The 20,423-nt window shown below is 44.9% G+C and overlaps 1 long non-coding RNA gene across 4 annotated transcripts in view; it reads left to right on the top strand.

Moving 5' to 3' along the window:
* Positions 1-20,423, top strand: part of LOC133383089 (uncharacterized) — a 69,621-nt gene that overhangs the window by 34,303 nt on the left and 14,895 nt on the right. For 2 of the 4 annotated variants that reach the window (XR_009762171.1, XR_009762172.1), the window contains one exon: positions 16,102-16,170. This is a non-coding gene — a long non-coding RNA (uncharacterized LOC133383089). Of the gene's footprint in view, positions 1-16,101; positions 16,633-20,423 lie in introns of those variants that run through there. The other 2 variants (XR_009762169.1, XR_009762170.1) reach the window with 1 other exon arrangement.

Genomic DNA, 20,423 nt, shown 5'->3' with positions numbered 1-20,423 from the left:
CCCATTGCTACCAGGCTACCCTGCAGGATTGGGGCTGGAGCAGTGGATGGTGGAGCCATCTCCCACAAATACCACTTTAAAAACTGAAAGAGAGGAGGCAGTGAAATGCATATATTGTAAGGACAAAGAAGAGATGAATTTACAATCTGGAAAATGGGAAAAATGGAACATGATTTCAATGTATTCTTAGGTTTCATAAAAATAAGTCTTGTGGCACCGTGACATCTAACAAGTCTAAAAATTATGGCATGAGTTATGCAGACTATACTCCACTTCATCAGATGCATGAAGTGTTATCCTGAGTTGCAGGTACATATATGTTTTGGGTGTATGGGTAGGGGGAAATGTCAGCAGTGATATTGGAGGGAAGGAAATGCAGAAAAGTACAGACAATGAGAATTACGTTAACAGCGACCTTTCACAAAAATAGTTGATGATGCAGACCTGCTGGCAAATACATGCAAATTAATGCAATAAGAAGTTAATATTAATACATATTAATATTTAATTAATAAATTAATTAATCAAAAAGTATTTTGAGTAAAGCTAGAACAAAGATTGACCCTTACCTTCCTAGTTTTATTAGTATGTACTGCAGAAAGACTTAGCGGGGTTTTTTTTTGTAAAACTTTTATATTTCTACATATTTTTAAGGCTTTTATGTAATTTATGGAGTTGGCTGACTTGGAGATGAATGGCTTATTTATTATCCATAGGTGAGGAAGAAGCCAAAAGATCAGCAAGTCAAATTCTTTGCCCATACATTTAAAAATTGCATTTGTTACTGCTTCTCCTTTAGCATCATGGACACCACAAATAGATTGCTGTGTACCAGTGCGTAAACCACGGGAAGCCAGTTCTCATTGGCCACATGGCCAGTGTTCAGGGCTGATGGGGTTGTAGTCCAACTACTCCTGCCCTAAGCACATGATTCAAGGGATGGTAAAGTGGAAAATAATCATGCCGGGCTCTGGCCAGCAAACCACAGCTTGTACTACAGAGAAATACAAAACTCCTCCAAGCTTTCTAATCAGGATCATCTGAGGATTCCTTCATTATGAGAAAGGGGCCTCCTCAGCGTCATCCAAAACCCAACCAGAGCCTGCCTCTCACTTTCTTTCAAGGCTTCACAGTCCCAAGTCCATGCTGGTGAGCATTCTCCTTGTGTATTTTGTAATATATTACTTCAAATTAAGAGAGCATTGTGAGGCAGTCCTACTCTGACGTGCACAACAAATCAATACAAAAACCTTTTAAAAGGGGAATTGCAGGCTTTAATCTGATATGTTCAGGTGTTTGTGGCAGCTATTCTTAGAACTCCTCCCTAGTGAAAATAAATAAAACATGGACATGGCTGCTTGCAACATCAATTTAGAAAACAGGTGGGGATTGGTTCCTACCAGCAGGGCAGAACATTATTCCCCTACCTGCCATTGACCAAATTAAGTGTATGGAAAGGGGCAGCCTAGATGTCATTCGCCTGATGTCACAATGATGTTGGGCAATATTGTAAAGTGCTGGTCTTTGAAGTGCCGATCATCAGTGGATCATTGGGACTTCAAAGTGCCATACAAGACATACAGTGTTTCTGAAGCTCCACTGGTCAACTGACTTCAGTAGCATCTTTTGGCCTGGCCCAGCCACCTTTTTTTAGTGCACACCTGATGTCATATACGATGTCAAGTGATCGGCAGGTGGGTATGGCTTGGCCAAAATGGCCTGGCAGGCATAATGGGGAGATCTAGCAGGCATAATTAAGCTTGTGATCTGGAGGTCCTCTTTCCCTGATTTAGAGTATGGTGCAATAAGGCCTAGCTGTTGCCAAATCTAACCTGTCCACCTTCTTACTGATATGTAGATAAAAATGTAAGCCCTGAATCCATCATGCTGCAACCCCGCTTCGCACCCGGGACTTACCGGGTTGCGGGGCGTGTTTGCGGCCCGGGTGAATCCGGAGCCTCCATGTTTAAAGAGGGCAAGCGCACCAGACTGGCATGACGCAGTCACGGCGCGCTTCTAGAGGGGGTGGGGCATACGAGCTTATTTAAGCTCGCGCTGTCCGCTCCCTCTCCCTCTTCATAATTTTGGCAGCAGTTTGTACCTGCGCTCCTGGCTTCCTGCACGGCGCCATTTTAAGGAGCGTGAGGCACCGTTGGTGGCGCCATTTTGGGCGTGCGAGGCTCCAGCGTCGACCTTTGTTTGGCCGCACGGCTTGGCCTGCGTGGGCCTCGTTCGTCCTCTTTCAACGGCGGAGGCAGAGGCGCGGCGGCTCGCACCCCTCCCCCGCCTGCGAGAGACGCGGCGGGCCTTGCCTACAGCAGCGGCGGCTCAAGCGAGGCACGGTGGCTCAAGCGAGGCACGGTGGCTCACCCCCCCCGCGACAGCCGTTTTTGTCTGCCCGCGGGGCCCTCGTTTGGCCTCTTTCAACGGCGGAGGCAGGGGCGTGGCGGTTCACGCCCCCCCGCCCGCAAAGGACGCAGCGGGCCTTGCCTACGGCAACGGCGGCTCAAGCAAGGCGCGGCTCAAATGAGGCGCGGCGGCTCGCCCCCCCGCAACAGCCGGTTTTGGCGCGATAGCGCCAGTCTGAAGCATTCCTCGGGAGAGAGGTGGCCTTCAAGGCTTTAGAACCTGACACTGGGAGGGAGGTGGCAGACACATTGACTCTTCCGGCCGAGTTGAAGGCTGGTGTTTGGGGCATAAGCTGGTGTTTGTGGCATAAGCTATTGAGCAGACCCACGGAGGGCGGCTGCAGGAGCATATTCAACCCCCCCCCCATTCTTGGCATAGGCCGTGTTGAAGGATGGTGTTTGGGGCATAGGCTATTGAACAGGCCCACGGAGGGAGGTGGCAGGAGCATTCAAATCACCCGGCCTCTATACGAGGTCTGGTTACACACACACACACACATACAAGGGGTGTCAGCTCTACCAGTTGGGACTTAGGTCTCACCTACTTCTTATTCATGGCACCCAAAAAGGGGCAGGGTGGCCCTAAGGGCAAAGGGAGGGCACCTAGATCGGGTCATGGCCCTATACCTTCTGGGGTCTCGGGGGGTGGTGATAACGAATTGCCATGGGCGGCTGTCCTGGCTCGTCTCGCGGCCCTGGAGGGATCTTCCGTCCATCCCCACCAACACAGTTAACTACTGCTGTGGCTTGCGCCCCCCCCGGCAAAGCGCACCAGAGGGCAGGCGCGAGGAGCGTCCAGTACAGTGCAAGCATCACCTTGTGGCAGCCAGTCCAGCGCAGCCACAGGTCGGCCAGCGTCTGTTTCTAATCAATCGCTCTTGGATTCAATTTTAGCCCCTCTGGATGCCCTCGAGGCTGGTCTCAGCGGCTCGATCGGTGAGACTCCCACCCAGGACCTATGTGCCACCACTGAACAGTCATCCAGGGAGGCTGGGTCAGAAGGGAAATCCGGTGAGTACGCGGTGTCTGGCTCGCAAGGGCCAGGCCTTGCGTGGAGCTGGCCCCCATGGGGGTACCCATATTGGGGACCGGGGCAGGTTTGGCCTTTTTCTTCTCCACACAGCACTGAGACTGACAATCAGGGAACACTTCCAGCTGCCCAAGCAAATGATGTACAACAATTACAACCCTCATCGCTTGAGGCCTGTGATCAAGTTTGGGCGGCTCCCCGAACAGGAATCGGGGCTGAAGCAGCTATTCCTACCCAGCCTAATGCTTCTCCAGGGGTTCCGGCGGTTCCCCAGAACATTAGTGACCCCCTGGGACATATTAAAGAGGGTGCCATTCCGTTCGGAGAGACTTCTGCTCCTTTAGGTTTCCATTTGCTTCCAGCAACTAAGGAAAAAATCTGGAATGGGGAATACATTGACTTGTTTTCTCTGTTGTATAGGGAGCCTCTTAAGAGGGACAAGGAAAAGGGTGATGAGAAGGAGCTGGACAGGCCCAGGAGGCGCAGAATTGAGCGCACTTGGGCTAACTGGCTCCCCGCCTACATTACATACATAGGAGTGGTTATACAAAAACAGCCACAGCGCAGTTTGGTCCTGATTAAATATTTAGATATCATCTACCGGGGCTACACAGAGTTCATGGGGTCGGCGTGGCTCTCTTATGATGAGGCTTTTCGCATGAGGGTGGCCTATGACGCCTCCCTGCCATGGGACAGGAAGGAGGCTGAACTGTGGTTACAGTTCATGTCTCATTCAAGGCTGGTGGCCGGGGACAGGACTGATAGTGGCCACCTCATAGCTAGACAATTGACACCAGTTCCTTCCTGTGGGCCAGCGGGGCAGGGGGTTCAACCCTGCCTGCTCTGCTGGGAGTTTAGTTCCCGTGGCTTCTGTAGTAGGAAACCTTGCCGGTACAGGCATGAGTGCACACTCTGTGGGGGCCAACACACACCCGCTGCCTGCCCCAGGAACCGACCTTACCGAGGTGGCAATAGAGACTTCCAGGGGCAGTGTAGGGAAGGACCCCCTGGTGCAACTCAGGGAAAAGGGCCCCAGCCCAATTAAGTTATCAGTTTTACAACACTTATTGAGTATTTACCTGTTAGCTCAAGAAGCTCGTCTCTTAGAGGGTTTTTCAAATGGTTTTCGGATCCCTTATCTAGGGTCCCGGACTGCCTTCCGGTCTAGGAACCTGAGGTCTGTCTTAGGCATGGAACAGGTCGTTCTGGATAAGATTAACAAAGAAAGTGAAGCGGGCCGAGTTTTGGGCCCCTTTACTTCCCCTCCTGTTCCGTCTCTTAGGGTTTCCCCACTGGGCATTGTGCCTAAAAAGACGCCTGGAGAGTTCTGCCTCATTCACCACCTCTCCTATCCGCATGGGCAGTCAGTTAATGATTTTATTCCACCTCACTTATGTTCGGTACGTTACACCTCTTTTGACTGTGCAGTGAGTATGGTTAGGAGTTGCGGTGTGGGTGCACTCATGGGGAAGTGTGACAAAAAGTCTGCATTCCGCCTCCTTCCCGTCCATCCAGGAGACTTTGATCTATTGGGTTTTGCTTTTGCGGATCATTATTACGTGGATCGTGCACTGCCCATGGGCTGTTCTATTTCGTGCGCAGTATTCGAGCTTTTTAGCTCTTTCCTGGAGTGGGCGGCAAGGAGGCGGTCTGGATCATGTTCTGTTGTCCACTATTTAGATGATTTTTTATTTGCTGGAAGGGCACACACGGGGGAGTGCAAAGATCTTATGGATCAATTTATGGAGCTGTCTAGGGATCTTGGAGTCCCACTGGCAGTGGAAAAAACAGAGGGTCCGTCCCCGATCATCACATTCCTGGGGATCGAAATAGATACCTTGGCCCAGGCATGTAGGCTCCCACTGGCTAAATTACAGCTGCTACGTGAAAAGTTATCTCATGTTTGGACTTCCAGGAGCGTAACTCTGCGCACCCTTCAGGAGCTGGCGGGTTCATTGAACTTCGCCTGCAGGGTGGTGGCACCGGGGCGGGCTTTCCTCAGACGAGTATATGACGCCATGTCAGGTTTGTCCCGTCCTCATTATCACATTAGGCTCTCAGGTGCGCTCAAAGACGATCTGTCGGTCTGGGCTAAGTTCTTACAGGACTTCAATGGAATTTCTTTTTGGAGGCGGGACCGCCTCCTGGAGGCCGAACTCCAGGTGCACTCTGACGCCTCAGGGGCATTTGGTTTCGGTGTCATCCTAAATGACTCTTGGAGCCATGGCAGCTGGCCACAGACCTGGGTTCAGGAGGGCTGGACTAGAGACTTAACTCTCCTGGAATTTTTTCCCATCGTGGCGGCAGCGAATCTTTGGCCGGACAGGCTACGTGATTCCACAGTCCACTTCTGGTGTGACAACCTGTCCACGGTGCACGTTATTAACTCCTTGTCATCAAAGAACCCTAGAGTTATGCACCTAGTACGCGCATTTGTTTTACAATGTCTCCACTTTAACATTCTGTTCCTGGCACGCCACGTACCGGGTATTGATAACAGTATTGCTGATGCTCTGTCATGGAACCAGATGGAGAGATCTCGCCACCTGGCGCCGTGGGCCAAGGCTCAGCCGGACGTGGTCCCGCCAGATCTGTGGGAGATTGGCAACTTGAGTCGGAGAGAGCGATAAGCCTGTCCATTGCGCCCAGTACTATGGCCAGCTACCAGAGAGCAGGTAGGGAGCTATTGGCTTTCAGGGTAGAAAGGGGTTACGTACAGCAGTGGCCCATCCCAGTGGAACTCCTCATTGAGTTTTGCGTGGAAGGCAGGAGGAAGGGCTTTGCCGTTAAGACTATTCGAGTTAAGCTCTCTGGCCTATCCTTTTTGGCCAAGTCCCGAGGTTTGCGGGACTTTTCTGATGACTTCCAACTTTGTAAGATGTTGGAAGGCTGGGCAAGGGAATACCCCACCACTTCTGATCCCCGCTCCCCTATCCACCCAGAACTTTTGCTAGGGCTCTTGGCCCAATTTGAATGTTTATGTTCATCGTCTTTTGAGGCCGGGCTTTTTCATGCGACCGCACTTACACTGTTTTTCGGGGCTTTTCGGATCAGTGAGGTGCTGGCGGGGTCCAGGACTGACCTATCCTCACGTGCCCTCTTGCTGTCTGACTTTAGTTGGAGGGAGGGACAGGCTACCCTCCAGCTGCGCTGGTCAAAGACTGATCAGCGGAAGAGGGGACGTGTGGTGGTTCTTTCCCCCTCACAGAGGCATGAAATTTGCCCTGTAACAGCATTGGCTAAGTTTTTAACAGTCCGTGGACAACAGCCAGGATACTTATTTATACATCAGGATGGCCTCCCCGTTTCCAGATTTCAGTTTTGGGCAGTTACTAGGTTAGCCCTTGGGCATATGGGACTCGATCCCAACACGTTTGGGACACATTCCTTTCGTATTGGTGCGGCGTCTACGGCTGCCTGCTTGGGTTTTTCCCAAGGCCAGTTACAGTCCCTGGGCAGATGGCGTTCCACAGCCTATAGGTCTTATATTCGGCCTTTTCAAGGGGTTCCAAAAACCAGTTTGTGACTTGTTTCTGTCACTGTTATAAGTTTCCATTGTTTGTTTTGACAGGCCGCTGGAAGGGAGATGAAAGAGTGCGCATCCTCCTCTGCGGCCATAGTATGGTCTTTTGGGCAGGCCGCAGGGCGGCGAAGTCGCATTTGGGCACACAGCTTGGGCTTAGCCGGTGGGCTACTGTGCAATGGTTGGGCCGCCGTGGTATGCGTTGGGACGGGCTCCTTCCAGCGCTCTTCCAGACGGCAGTAGTGCGGAATGCACCACAGTTTTTGGTCATTCACCTGGGGGGGAATGACCTTGGCATGTTGAAGGGCAGAGCCCTTATTGAACAGGCGACTGCTGACTTCCGGGCCATTATGCAACGTTGGCCGGGGGTACACTTGATTTGGTCCGATATTTTACCCTGTAGACACTGGAATTGTATGGGTGACCCTAGGGGGATAAATAGGACCCGCAAAAAAGTAAATAGGCAGCTCCGTCTCGCTCTATCGGACTCTGGTGGTTTTGTCATTCACCATCCAGAGATAAGGCGCAGTAAGGTTGAGCTATATCGGTCAGATGGCGTCCATATGACCGATGTAGGTAATAATATCCTTTTAGAGGACCTGCAGAGGGGCTTGAAGGACATCTTGTTTGAATGTGGGGTAAAGGGTGACTAAACAGAGGTTTGTCCCCTTTCTGTGGCGAGGAAGTGCGGGAAAGGTTGAAGGTGAAGGGCAGCTAGGTGACACCTTTAGGCACCTTTGGAGGTGATAGGCGGTTCCGGAGGCCTGCAGCTCCGGGTTTTACGGCCCGAGGGCAGGATACGGGTCACCTTTGGGGCCAACAGGTCTCATCCACCCACAGTTTCAGGGCACCGGGGGGCGGTGACGCAGGTTGGCCTCCCTACGCACAATTGGAGTGTGGTCAGGGCAAGGGTTTGACCGATTGCACCCCTTTGCCCGACAGGGGTTTGGGTTGCCTGAATAGCTGCAAGCAGGCTTTGCCTGACTCACCAGTTGAATCCCGCACTTATGTTCCCCTTTGCAAGTTCATTATCATAATATGAATTTGGTTTAATAAAGTGGCCCGTTGTTTAACCCATCACATTGTGTCTGTGTCTTATTTCACCCCTGGGTCACAATTTGCAGCCCAACAGACAGGTGACACTGTGAACTGTATTGCAGCAGTGGAGGAAGGAGGAGCAGCTCAGGCAAGCCCTGGATGAACATTTCTGACAGGCTGGTCTAAAAGGGAAGGGGGGAAAGCAGGGGGGGAGAGCTTAGCCAGCTCTAAAGGGGAGGGAGAAAGTGGACGGCTTAGCAAGGGCTAAACCTCTCTCTCTCTCTCTCTCATATATCTATATATCTATGTCTATCTATATCTATATCTATATATACCAGCTGTGGGGAACCTGTTTTGCTCCCATCCTGTGGACCAACTTTGACAGGTGTCAGTCATGTGACATTATAGTTACGCAATTGACATTGGGGTTGCATCACCCACATGTTAAAGTTGGCCCACAGGGTGGGAGCAAAAAAAGGTTCCCCACCCCTGATTGAAAGAGTTTGTCAGGGGTGTAGTGAGGTCTAAGGGTACAGGGATTGGTGAGGTGTTGGGGCAGGGTTCTAGGTGGGCTTGCTGACCTATGCAAGCAGAGGCAGAGCCCCTATTTAAGTAAAAAAGATCATGGAGGGCTGCATGTCTTCAATAGACTATCAAGGGAGTCTATTTTGGGGAGAGCAACATCAAAGCACAAACTTCTAAGAAGTGTGCAGTTGTTTTCTTCCCATATCTGGCTCTTAAAGAGAACTAGACTTGGTTGGAGATATGCACATGAAAGTGTTAACTAAAGAAAGTTTTTATACCTTTTTTTTCTTAAGTGCCTTTTGCAGTTTCAGCAAAGAAATTCAGTAGAGGGTGAAAAACCTCCAATACTAGTTTTCTACTAGCAATATACAAATTTATGGTGCAGTAGTTACAGTGCTGGCTGCCATAATTACTGTAAAGGTTGACACATGAGTAGCTGATAACTGTTTAGCAATGTCACTAATGAAACTGTGATGGAAATTAGAGGGGCTGTCAGAGGTTAAGCACTGTCAGAGACTTCCAGGTGTTTCATTGCTTTCAATATGGTTTTTTTCTACAAAAAGATTTCTTCAGGAGTTAGGTATGACTCCTTGTTTCTCAGTGATTCTTGCATTTTCAATTGTTTGGTCTGTAAACATCTTTTGTCAGAGGAGTGATTGTTTTACAAGAGCTATTGAAACTTGCTACCTATAGCAAGAATGCTAAACGTTTGGTTTATTGAAATTATCTACTAAAAACAACATGGTGTCCCCCCCCCAAATTTTTTTTGACTGCTTGGACAACTAAGGCTGCAACCTAATACACACTTACCTGGGAGTAAGTCCCATTGAACTCAATGGAGCTTACTTCTGAGTAGACATGTATCGGATTGCAGCCTAAATCTACATCAGATTAAGAAGAATTATATCAGCAACGGAAGGTGTGACCTTGCAAGCTATTTGGTTGGAAAAAGCTAGAGACCTGTCTTTGTAGCCAATAACTCTGTGAAAAGTGAATGATAATGTTGTGGAGAAGCACCTTTTTAATAGCCTTTTGATGTGTTTAAATAACTAGAGAATTGACAGAAAGATCAACTTGACGTCTATTACCTGTGTATGTTAAACATGAAAGGGAATGTCCAATAAACCCCTAAACCTCATCAGAGTGTAACACTTAAACTGGTTGCTTTTGTATCCCTCTTTCAAGGAATTTAGGGTGGCATATGCTTGGCTACTTCATCTTATTTCCCACAACAATCCTGAGAGACGAGGCTAAAGATGATGATTTGCTCAGTGCCACCAAAGGTATACTCATGGTTGGCAAGATATTTGAACCAGAATTGTTTCTAGCTCCCTGGACACTACCTCACGCTGGCACACTCAGTGATGCCTCACTTTTCAAATAAGTTAGTGTGTCCAGTGATGTGGTCAGTAGAACACAGTGGAAATTTACCTGAAGATAAAAGAACTTGCCAACAAAACTTGTTTAAAGAAGGGAAACATTGGTCAAGAGCATCCATTTCATTAGCAAGAGAGAGAACCTGACTTTCCAGACTAAAAATGGAGAGTTATGTCACTCTGTGATGTTGAAGAGTTCTTGGAGTTGGTCAAAGACACTGTGAGATATGGCCTACCAAGTTTAGATCTATTTTGGTTTTGCCAGGGTGTAATGCCAAAACTAGACCCCACAGTCCTTAATAGGGGTAAGCACGTGAAATCCACTGAATCAGAGCTATTGAGCTAAACAGAAAGCCTTTATCACTCCCAGCATGGAGATGTAGTTTTTTCCCCCCAGAATGATGCTGTTCCTATAAAATGCTGCGGTGATGCTAGCAATTTTTAGTTAGTTTTTCACTTTAAAATTACCGAGTGAATTGTAGCAATATCCGTCTTGAATGACATTAAGGAAGGAAATGGCTTCCCTTACGCTACTAGGTAATATTACTGGCAAATCTAATTTTAATTCTTGTGCCTTCTGAACTAGGACTGGAACAGAAAGTTCTTGGCTAAGGAATAAGCAAACAAAAAGTCTTTGTGCTAAGACCATTCCTCTCCTGAGGCAACCATGTGTGAATCTGTGTTCACAAATGGTTCTCTGGTTATGGATGGCACACGTTATTCGGCTTCAACTTCCATTGGGCATTTAGAGTGGAGCCACAGTCTTTAAAAGAAAGGCAGACAACTGTTTTGATGCCAACAGCTGGAGGGGTGTAAGTTGTTATGTATGCCTGCATATGCTGTGTTCATACATAAGTTTCCTTAAGTGTGGTGATACTAAACTATTTGGGTTAAGTCTCACCAACGGGGGGGGGGAGGCAGGCTTTGAGGTATTTCAGTTGTGACATTTCCAAATGTAATAAATGAAGGACACTAATTTGTTGTCCTGTTGCTGATAATTTCAGGCAACCTTCCTTTAGGTTTTGCTTCCATGAGGGCCAAAAATGTCTTTGAAAGGGCAATTGAGTCAAGGTCTAAATTTTACTTTTGCCACATTGTTAGGTGTTTCCAAGTGAGGTGCAATGTTGCCATCTGTGGTGTTTGGTCTAGACCAGTTTGGGAGGGGAGAATTGTTTTTATTTATGTGTTTGCTGTTTTTGTTACTGCATTATGGAAACATATCCCATCAGGCTTAGGTTGTACTGAAATGGAAGTTTGGCTACTGTTTCTGTAGTGCCTGCCTTTAATTAACATGGACACTACTTAGGCAGACTAATTACTCTCTCCCTTTGTGCCAGTATTTTGAACCATAAAAACAGAGAAAAGAGGAGTAGATCCCCCCCCCCTGCAAGATCAGTCACTTTGACTTCTGCACAAATGGCTTGGCCACTGTGAGAACAGGATGCTGGATTAGATGACCCTTTAGTCTTATCCAGCAGGGATTGTTAAATTCTTATGATGGGATTGCTGACATAGCAAGCAGGAGACTTAACCCCCCCCCCACATCATCATGCACATTGCAAGTGAACAAAGAAATCCGGTGAACTCCACACTTTACAAGGTGAGTAGCATTTAAACCTGGCTTGGGATCTGAGGATTCTATGAGAAGTGCAAAGGTTGCAGAGAAAGTTACTCCAAGATTGTAACTGGCAAAACTTGTCCCAATGCTTTGGTTGTGTCTGAGCTATATTAATGTCAGCAGTTCTGGGTTGTTTTTTTTTAGCAATTTAGCTGATTCCTTTTACTTTCAAAGATATGTGTTAGAAAAGGAAGATTAGTGTCAGTCATTGAATTGTCAATTTAAACTTATTAAAGTTTGTAAAATGTCAAATTGCTGTCAACTACAGCTACAGGTTAGCTATCTGTCTTTTCTGGACCTTGGGCCCCCTCCTTTTGGCAAAATATAATTCATGCTTAAAGCCATTCTGTGAATGTTAATAATTTGGAATAAAATATCATCCCAATTCCGTCAGCATATTCCACTCCCCATTTTCTAGAGTGTTTGATGCCGGCTGTTAAACTACTGGTGCTGTGACAAATAAGAGTTGATAGAACATGAAATTTGCAGATAAGCAATTTAACTAACAGGAACATTAAATTCTAGTTGGCCCATGTAACTTTAAAGGTACCTGCAATATCTTTTACATCACAGTTTCAAGTCTACAGAATGGTATATGGACACATTTAATTAAACTTTTGCATAGTGTGTATTTAACTAATTGTGTTAACAAATGGCCCTGCAGCAAAATATTGCAGTGTTTCCCCTGGTGTGCTTGCAGTGTGTGCCCTGATGTTTTTGCATTACCTGAGCCTGTTGTTAATAGGGTTGTGGGGAAAATAAGCATTATTCAATTTATTTATTTATTTATTTTAAAAATGTATAAATCGCTTAATCAAATCAAATATCCACATATAGCCATTTAAAAATGTTTTAACAAATCTCTGCATAAAACAATATAAAACAATTGTCAATAATACACAGATAAAAGGAAGAAGCAAGGAAACCCAGGCCAGTGAACACTTATCAGTAGCTCCTGGCAGAACCTGAGAGAACTACTGGGGCAGCCTCTCCCACACTTTCACTGGTTCAGCTTGTGATCTGAGGAAAAGTAGAAGCGAGGAAGTCCAGACCAGGGAGTGTGTACCTTCAGTTTCTAGTTGGCTTGAGAAGACTCCTGATACTGCATTTCATATAATTTATTTGTTTTATCGTTTTGAAATTGTAAATCACCTTAGGTACCTTGGCAGAAAGGTGATATTTATTTATTTATGTATTTATTAGATTTATATCCCACCCTTCCTTCTAGTAGGAGCCCAATACAACTGCAATAAATAAAACAAAAATAAAATAAGGAAATATAAAAAAATATGCATAACTAAAATATGTCTGTGGGTAAGCTTGCTAAAATAAAGTTTTTAGTAGGCATCTAAAACAGTATGACAAGGGTGCCTGCCTAATGTGAATAGGCAAGGTTCGAAAGCATAGGTGCTTCCACACTGAAAGATTAACACCTAACAGATGTGAAATAGATATATGGCCCTTATAGACATGCAAGTTCTGCAGACTGAAATTATTTTGAATACACATATGGGGCAAGGTGGTCCCAAGCTGTTAAAGACAGAAGTCCCTGCTTATGCTCCATGTGTATTTTTTCCTCAAGTATTTGAACATTTAAAAGTCCAATTAAACAGCTGTAGCTCAGTGATAGAGCATCTGCTTTGTATGCAGAAGGTCTTAGGTTCAATCCCTAGTATCTTCAGGCAAGCTGGGAGAGATCCTCATCTGAAATCCTGGAGAGTTGCTGTCAGTCAGGGTATACAATACAACAACCAATTGCTCTGTTGTCTGACTTGGTGTAAGGCAGCTTCCTATGTTTGTAACCAGTCTGCATGCAGATCAATGGACACACAGTCCAATCTCAACTACATTAATTAAAAACCTTGGATTTCTATGGGCAGCTGTCACTTCTGTCCCTGAGGACATTTTAGTGTGATCTTGGGAATTAATCTATCCCCCCCAGTTGCTAATTCCACCTCCTCTCTCACTGAGTATTCCATGCTATTTGAGTTATTCTGAGGAAGGGAGGGTTCCCTCCTTTACAGTTTTCCCCCCTAAAGATTTTTCGCGCATGTAACCTGAGAGTCTGTCAAAACATCCCTCTGGTTTGTGGGTGGTGATGTTTTGGCTACACATGCATAGGCATTTGGAAGACTTGAATCACTATTAGCTTATGGATAATGCCAGAAGGCGCTCCATTGGAAGGCACTGTGTGCTTTTATGGCCAGCCTGTTCTGTTAGGCAATCAGCCTGTTTTGAAGTTCCATGGTCACTTTTGCTGATGGATGTCCAGCATGTCCAAGAGTGTTTCCATGTGCTGTTGGCTACCAGTTGTCTGCTGGGCCCAATTCAAGGTGTTGGTATTGACCTTTAAAACCCTATACGGTTTCGGCCCAGTATATCTGAAGGAACGCCTCCAGAATCACCGATTGTGCCGCCTGACGAGATCAGCCTCGCAAGACCTTCTCTCGGTCCCACCGGTGAGAACAGCTAGGCTGGTACGGACCAGAGAGAGGGCATTCTCTGTTGTGGCCCCCACCCTCTGGAACTCTCTCCCTTTCGATCTCAGACATGCTCCCTCCCTGTCCAGCTATCGCCGAGCCTTGAAGACCTGGCTGTTCAGGCAGGCCTACAAGATTGGGACAGATTAACTTACGTTACAATAGAATTAATGAATGGTTTTTTAGCTTAAAATTTGATTATGTTGATCTATATGTATTGTTTTTATTCTTGTTGTTTGTCGCCTAGAGTGTCCCTAACCCGGACAGATAGGCGGCTGAAAAATAAAATTTATTATTATTATTATTGGCTCCAAGTGGTTGCTCAGAAAGGACACCAAATGCTAATTGTGCCAGCTGGTAAAAAGGAGACAGATGGAAGAGGACAGCAAACCCAACTACAAGTCCCTCCTTAGCAATCTTACTGACCTTGAGGCCTGTGAGTTTTGTCAGGACTGGGAAGGGAAGAGGAATAGCAGCTGTGCTTATTGCTACCCTCTGTGTGTGTATGTGTGTGTTTGTTTTTTCTCTGTTGCTACTATGGACAAGGGGTGGGAGCTGCTTGCTCTGTATGCTTATGGGCAATGATTCATGCCACTCGGGGTGAGAGCTTGGATGGGTTGAAGACTGGGGGTGAAAACGTTGCTCAAAAGTTACATAGAGGGAGTCTGCTGGCACAAAGTGGGGCAATCTTGGTATGAAAGCTGCTGCTAAGACCAGTGGTTGTTTACCTAGGTATTTAGAAATTCTATTGGAAACTTTACTTTTTGTCCTCATTCTGGTTTTGCTTGCTTGCCTTATGACAGAATAGTTAATTTGTTTACTGGACCATTTATATTTATTATTTTGTTCCCCACTCTGGGATTGAAATTATTCGATGAAGAGCGGGCTATAAAAGCTATAAATAAATAAGATAAAAGTAAATATATTGGTGCTACAGTCAGCTGTTACTAAGATGCATTGGAATAACCCTGTTAGCCTCAGTAGCCGTTAGCCTCACTGTTTACCTCAGTAGTTTCTTCAGTACCACTCGCTATATATGCATACGTGTGTGTATGTGTATATATATATTATTTTATGTATTTTAATTGCATTTTATGTATTTTAATTTATTTATATTTATTTATTTATTGCAGTTGTATACCGCCCCATAGCCAAAGCCCTCTGGGCGGTTTACAGCAATCAAAAACATTAAAACAAATACACAATTTAAAAACATATTTTAAAAACAATTTAAAACACAATTTTAAAATTCAAAACAATATAAAAACAATTTAAAAGCACATGCTAAAATGCCTGGGAGAAGAGGAAAGTCTTGACCTGGCGCCGAAAAGATAACAGTGTTGGCGCCAGGTGCACCTATTTTAATATTTTTGTGATTTTTATTGTGTACAATTTTATTATGAACGGGCTCGATTTTATTGTAAGCTGCCCTGAGTGCCCTATTATAAGGTAGAAGGGCGGGATAGAAATATTTTAAATTAAATAAATAAATAAATAATAAAATAAATAAATTAGCATATGGATAACCTTTAAGTGCATCTGTTTGTCTGCCTCTTTCTTGGGTAGCCTGATCAGTGTTGCTAGTGTCTCCCACAATCACAGGGATTTGGAAATTTCTGGTCTAAACAAGTGGCATACCCTACAGGTGCAAGTGTTCCCTTCCTACAAGGTTTCTCCAGTGCAGTTTCTCTTCTGGAACTAAATTAACTTGGCTTTTTCATAACAAAGCTGAAACAATTTGACACAAACCTAGTGCTTATATTGTGTTGCCTCCCTATTTGTGGTCTCTTCTTTTGTATCCTGTCTTAAAATGCATTATGGTAGAAGCTGGCTCACCTTTGTATAGGATGCCTGTGCAGTACAGAAGTAAAACGTTGAACTCAGGAACATCATTGATAATGGGGACTTAATCTGGTGACCAATTGTCAGAGGAAAAGGAGAGGGAAACAAAATCCAAAAGTGTTAATTTAATAAACTTCTTAAACTATTTCTTGGTTGTGTAGCTAGATTGTGACAGATTCAGAACTTGGGGGGGGATGACTTTTAATATAAAAAGTTTATACAATATTGTGACTTACAGTGGTAATTTTTCTTTGTTTACAGGCACACTAGCAGGAGACTTGGGAATCCTTTGAATTGAAATAGGCTAAAGCTTGACGACACTGATCTAGTGTAAGCATACTGAATGTCTTCTGGAGATGTTGGGAGCTTTTTGTGTGAGACTCTCCTCCAAATTGTATCTACATCCTTTCCGCCTACAAAGAAAACATTGGATTCTTAAGAGACAAATCCATCTAATCTCTCCCTAATGCTGTGAATATCTTTTTTTTTTCTCCCCTTACATCTGCTTATGAACTCTGGTCCTTTACAATTGATCCAGGAGAATTCCAAGTGACAGGTAGTGTAAACATCCTACACTCTCAGCTGTGTGGAAAAGAAGAAAGCTGGGAGAAGGCTGTTTACTCTCTCTGCCTTGGAAAACAGCTGAAGGAGGAAAACATGGAGATATTGTAAGTTTTTTTTCTAAGCCCTGTTTTGAGCACTTATATTTGTGTAGTTGCGTGTGTTTGTATTGACACCAGGTTGAACGAGTCCTGATGAAAGTCTTTAATTAAAAACAAATTAATGTATAAAGCTTGTTTTTCAAATTATTTTTGGAATTGTGGAGAGCACTAAGGAAAAAAAACGACCCTGAAAAGCACCTCGATGAGAACAGCCTTTGCTGGATCAGACACAGCTCTGTCTTGTCCACGATCCTGTTTTTACTGTAGCCAACCAGATGTCTACAGGAAGTCCACAAGCAGAACATGAGGGAAATAACACTCTTTCTCACTAGTTATCCATATTCATATATATATTTTCCTGGGGGCACAGAGCTTTGCTCATCAACCTCGACCCCCAAATACACACACCAGGCACTCCCAAACACACACACACATATCTGGGCACTCCCCCCACATATCCAGGCACCACCAGACGTGTGCATGCACACCACGCACCCCCAAATACAAACATTCTCATATGAACTGCTCCCCTGTCCTGGGCAACCATTTTAAAGTGGTAGCTCAGGGAAGGGACTTTAAAAGGCTGTCAGCTAATCAACACATCCCCCCTTCCTAGTGCTACCTCTCCGGGCACCCACACTACCCATACCAATCTGCTTGCGTTGGCTGTTGTGCCACCGCCATCCACTCACACAGGCTGGTGCACTGTGCAGCCTGCTTGCTCACTTGCTATCCCCCCCGGTACCCACACTCCCCAACCCAACCCACTTGCTGTGGTTGTTGCGCTGCCACCAGTCGCCTCCCACCTACCCAGTCCAAAGCCGCCACTGCCGGCCTACCCACACATGCTTAGGCCACGTAGCCTGCTTGCTCAGCTCTCTTTGCTGATGCGTCCAGTCCCTGATGTCACGCTGTGTGATACTGTGATTGACAGCATGACAGCTTACCTTTTAATTATATAGTAAGAAATGTAGTATACTTTAAACATAGTGATAGATTAATGTCAGCTTTCAGTCCTGATAATTGTCCTTCTGAAATAGAAGAAATAGAAGAAACTTGGGTTAAAGTTTGCTCAAGGGATGTAAATGAGATGCAGAAAGTTCCATGTGACTTGGTTTTGTTTGGATACCATTGCCTGTGCTGGTGACAGAAAATTATGGGGCCTAATGTATTGCAATCTTCAATAAATTAGTAGTTTTAAAATATTTTCCATCTCATTTTTAAAAATCAGTTTTCCAGGAAAAAAAAGTTTGAAAAAATAAACATAAAGATGGTGTTCCTTTTCTATATGAAAAAGTACTTGAAGGGTACAAAGGAGGACTGGGATCTCTTCTCAATCATCCCAAACTTCCTGTTAGAGTGTTATGTTATAGGTCCCTTCTAACTACTATTCTATGATTCTAAGCAACAAAATTAAGTCTAAAACAGTCTAATTTTATCACATGTGATCATTAGTCCTGGATGATATGCTGAAGAGTTTGATACTTGTGCTGTTTGTATTTAAAGATGACAGTCCAAAGACAACTACTGGGTGATCAGTAATATATTTGGAAATTAAGCTATATCTTACATTTGTGCATTTTTAGGTGTCTGAATTAAACTAAGACATGCTAGTTTAGGTTGATCTGATATAAAGGCTTATTTTAAAGTAAAAATATAATTGTGCAATGGTGACACACTTCAGTACAGATTATGTATACTGCCCTGGGCTCCTTTTGAGAAGGATATAACTTAGATAAAGAAATACCCATTTTCCTCCTGCCAGGAGGCAAAAACCTGAAACACTTTGCTGTTACAACATTGAGCCTTAAGCAGATTGATAACCATCATCCAAAATGTGGACTTTCATTTTTGTTTTGGGATTTTATTGTAAATAAGCGGGGTTCCTTGGCTATTTTCCCTTTAATTCCATAAAATATACAAGACACAAATTGGTAGGGTAGCCTAACACCCCTACATGGTAACATTTTTAAAAAGGTCATTCTGATGTTTGTTTCAGGAAATGATAGTGATTATACTAAGGTCATGGAGGCCTCCAGAGCCATTTTAACTTGGTTTTCATTTATGAAAATTCCGTGGTGAAGTCCTTCTGAGCAGTGAACCAGAATTCAAATGAGAGTAGTGTTGCATGCTGTTAATGCTTTCCGAAATATAACACACCTGTGTATGTGTACATATTGGGAAGCAGGCTCGGCTTTTTCAAGGATACAAACCCTCATTTCTCCTTTGAAAAGGAAATCCAGGGCGACTGTATCATGTGTTTTCTCAGTGTGTAGATCCCATGCCATAGCAATTTTAAGCCAGGCTTCCCCAACCTGGTGCCCTCCAGATGCTATTGGACTATAATTCCCATCATCCCTAACAATTGGCCATGTTTTGCTAGGACTAACAGGAGTCCAACAACACCTGGAGGGCACCAGGTTGAGGAAGGCTGTTCCAAGCAAACTGTTCACAAGGAAGGAGGCAGACTTCGACAACTTTTTAAAAAAACTTCACAAATAGAATAAGTTCATGTTTGGGTTACTTTGTGGCAACAGATATATGTAAACATCAACTTAGAAAAAAGGTTAGTGCTGGGGTGTAACTTTTTTAAATCATGAAAGGCATGTTCTGTGCTGTCATAACTGACAACTGATTAAAATAACATCATTTGTGACTTGGCAGTGGAGATTAATCACAATGAAGTCAATTTTAAAGTCTGTTCTTTCATAATCTATTCAGAGTACTAGAAACGTTCATGGTTGTAAATCCAGATTTCCTGTGGTATAGAATAAATTCTGAAAGAGCAGAGTTGTAGAGTTAGAAGCCTCAGTGAGAGGAAAGCTTTGATAACGGAAACATCTCCTATCATAGACTCAAGGCTGACTGACTCGTTCGCTCCTTGTCACTCTCCCCCCCCCATTGAAAAATAGCACTGGCATCTCTAGAACATGCCTTAACAAAAGAAGCAATATGTCAGTTATAATCTTCATATTAACAATTTACAGATGTAGCATTGGGCTGGAGTTGGTCCTGCTAATCTAGGATTGCCTTTTGTGCGAAGAGAGGAGAGTTGCCATATTTATAGACTAACAAGCTCTGGTAGTTTGAGACACCAGATTTTTAAAGTATTTGTGGGGTATCCTTCAGCCTGAAACTGAGGACCAAATGACACATTACACTCAAATATGTGTTGAATTAAAAGCCAGTACAGTAGGTGGTGGTGGAGCTACCAGGCTCCTGTTGCATTTACACTGTTATGAGCATGGGGGTTGGAATGGATGATCCCTGTGGGTCCCCCTTCCAGCCTCTGATTTGGAATCCTGTGCCTTGGAATGAGGAACTCACTCTGCTGGTCAGATGAGTCTCTCCTTTGTTAAGCTAATAGAGTGGCCAGGTAGGAGAATGGGTCTATCAGTTGCCCAGCAACTGCTGAATGGGCCAGGAAGACCCTTTTGTCATTGAAACTCTTCAAGAGAGCCTCCCCCCCACCTGGCAGCTAGCAGAAGTTTTGTGCTTGGAGTGTGTAGGAAATTGTCTAAAGAAAGGCTGATAACGAGGCAGGCAGAGAGACTGGCGCTCTGCACCATGGCATTTGGGGTGCCTCCTGTAATACAGATGGAAAAGCTGGATATTGGACTGCTGATGCCTTGAACCCCCTCCATCTTAAGCTCAGGTTGAAATGTGTGTAAATAAACAAACCATATTTCATAAAGACACCGCAGTCTCCACTGACCTTCTTCCCAAAGGAAACCAAACCCTGGAGGAGCACAGAGACCCCGGAAATCTCACCACTCGGAGATTGTAATTCACTAATAGGCAAAAAATCTTAGTTTAAGAACGTACCTATAGCCCACAGATATTTCTATCTATCTTTAAAAAGCAGGGAAATTGGGTAGCTATAGTGAATGCACCAGGGGAGCAGGAGACCTGATCTTCTGT

This window comes from Rhineura floridana, chromosome 4 (assembly GCF_030035675.1).
Source record: "Rhineura floridana isolate rRhiFlo1 chromosome 4, rRhiFlo1.hap2, whole genome shotgun sequence".
NCBI lineage: Eukaryota > Metazoa > Chordata > Lepidosauria > Squamata > Rhineuridae > Rhineura > Rhineura floridana.
This window is presented reverse-complemented; position numbering and strand designations above follow the sequence as displayed.